Genomic DNA, 2,795 nt, shown 5'->3' on the forward strand with positions numbered 1-2,795 from the left:
ACAATTTATTGACCACCTCGAGCTGCCTGACTTGTGAGTGAGGAGGACGAGGGCACCCCCGGGGCTCTGCCAGGCGGGGGAGAGGTAGGGGAGTGGGTGAGGCAGAGCCCTCCCTGCTCTCCCCCATCCCTGCTGGCATCAGGCCGGGCTTTTCCTCCCCTTTATGAATATTTTTATGAGCTATTGACTGGCAGTGACTCAGAGTGGCTGGTTTTCCTGGTGCTGGGTGATGGAGAGGGCACACGCTGGCTCTGCTTAGTCACGGCAGCCCCACCCACAGCTGGCACCCCTGGGGGGGACACCCCTGGTGACACCAAACAGAAATTAAACCCTCCAAGGCCACCTTTGAAGTGTTGGTGAGCCAGGCATTGCTTTATTCTGGCCAGAGACAGGCAGAGAACCGTTCCAGCCACGTGTCCCTCTCAGGACTCCTCATGCATTTACACATTTACGCAAACAAAGAAATTCAAATGTTCATTGGCTCCGAGTTACACAGTTCTCTTAATTAATTAGTGTTGTATCATTTACTGGGTAATTTGGTCCTCATTCTTTGGTTCTCTTATCATCCTCCCTTAGAGAGTCTCCATCTCATGTCTTTATTAATCCTCTCTGCATCTTCTGGTGAGTCCAACACGTCGCTGAAAGACCATAAATTTGAGATGTCCAATCTTCATCTCCCTCAGGCTTTGTTTGTTGAAGCTCATCAGAGCCAGTCCAGAGAAACTTGAAGCTTTGGTGGTTTAAAGATCAAACTGACAAGTCTGTGAAAAGAAACCCAGCCACTGGCTGCTGTTAATTAAAAATTTAGGGAAGTTATATCACTTCCAGTACATGGAATTTACAGCCTTTCCAACCAGGACCTGCACCCACAGCATCCCCAAACCCAGCAGAGCCTTGTGCTCCATCTCCATCACCTCTTCCTATGATGGGAAACATCCCCAGGCTTTGTTCACAGGTAAATTCTCCCCCTCACCCCTTTCCTTGGTATTTTTGATTTAATTTTATTTAATTTCCCCCTGGCAGGGGGATGAAGAGGCATCTTGGGTCCCCCAAAACCTGTGCCAAGCTCAGCCCAGCACTACCCACCCAGCAACTGGAATCCAGGCTCCCAAACTTTAAGACCAAAGGATTAGAAATTTTAAAAAATTTTATTTTTTTTTAATTTTATAAATTTAAAAAACTACCTCAAAATCCCCCAGAATAAGAAGCAAACACAGTCAGGCTGCTTTTCTTTGCAGGAAGGGTGGTTTTTTTCTTTGCTTTCTTCATTTTCAAGCTCATGGAGGTACCACCCCCCACCCTGGTTCATCCCCCCAGGAGACAAAAACAAAAACCAGCCAAACTCCTTTTAAAGCACTTTTTTTTTCTTTTTTTTATTGATTTCATTGAAAACAGAACAAGAAAATGATCAGAGCCAAAAGGCTGCTCCTTTAAAACTGTCAAAAACATGAACAGAAAAAAAAATAATAATAATAAACATGATGGCATTATGAATGTTCTAGAAGAGATGAACAAAAAAAAAAAAACAAACTTGTTACTGCACTAATTACAGTATTTAAAGATATATGCAAAAAAAAAAAAAAAATTAAGATAATGACCTGCCCAGCCACCACACAAAAGGTGATGGCAAATTTATTCACACTACAATACTAACAATTTAAAAAAAGTTTTGTTTTTTTTTTCCTGCATTTTTATACTAAAATCACTTTGTTCTTTTTATACAATTGATAAGTTTATATTCACGTGGTGAGCAAAAATCACACCAGAATCAGCACCGTTTTGTTTTGTGGTTTCTTTTTGTTGTCATTTTGGTTTTTTTGGTGTTTTTTTTTTCTTTTTTTTTTTTGTGGCGTTTTTATTTTTTTTTTTTAATTATTATTATTATCATTTTTTAATTCGCTTTAGTCTTTTAATGCTTGTCCCCAATGTTCCAATAATGGTAAAAAATAAAACAGTCCATTGAAACTTCAGAGCGTGTGACTTAAAAATCAATTGAAGGTGCCCAGGGTTGGGCAAAGTGATGGGAACAGACGAGCTGGTGGCATCTGGGATCTTCTCACCGTGACATGTCCCGTCTGCTCTTCACCCCAGCCAGTCAAGGTTCTCTGTAATATATATATCATCCATATTTATCTTTTAAAAAAAGGAAAAAAAACGGCGTTTCCTTAAGGAATTAGTGTCTTGTAAAATCCTCTTCAACCTTCTCTCTCTCTCTCTCTCTAAAAACCATTAATGGGACAGGGTGGAAATCCTTCGTGGAGGAACCCAACGCTGAGACAGGAACAGAGCCAAGGGTCGTGGGCAGAGCTGGTTTGTAACGGAGAAGGCCCGGGAGGGAGCGGGGTGGGCTCTGCAGAGAGCCAGGGGCTGGAAGGAGCGTGGCTTCCCTCTCATCAGATGAGAGAAAAGCCGTGGGATTTGGGAAGGAAGGAGGGAATTTGTTAGAAAGGCCCCGTCGCTCCGCGGCAAAGGCCCCACCACGACGGAGGGGGGGGATTGTTAATTAGAACGAAAAAAAAAAAAACAACCAACCAAAAAACCAACCAAACCAACAAAAACCAACCAGCAGAACCTGCCCCGGGGCTGTGCCCAGCAAACCCAGAGCCAGCACCTCCCACTCCCAGAAACAAGAGTCCCAGCAAGTGTTCCCAGTCCGTGACCCGTGAGCCGGAGGTGACTCGGGGGGAGGATCCACCAAGGAGTCGGAGGACGGGCGGCTCTCCTTGGCTCTGAGACACTCGGCACGGTCACACAGGGGGGCAGCTCCTGTGGAATGAACTGCTCCAGCCACCCCT

This window comes from Lepidothrix coronata, unplaced genomic scaffold, assembly GCF_001604755.1.
Source record: "Lepidothrix coronata isolate B3197 unplaced genomic scaffold, Lepidothrix_coronata-1.0 Scaffold160, whole genome shotgun sequence".
In the NCBI taxonomy this organism is placed as follows: Eukaryota; Metazoa; Chordata; class Aves; order Passeriformes; family Pipridae; genus Lepidothrix; species Lepidothrix coronata.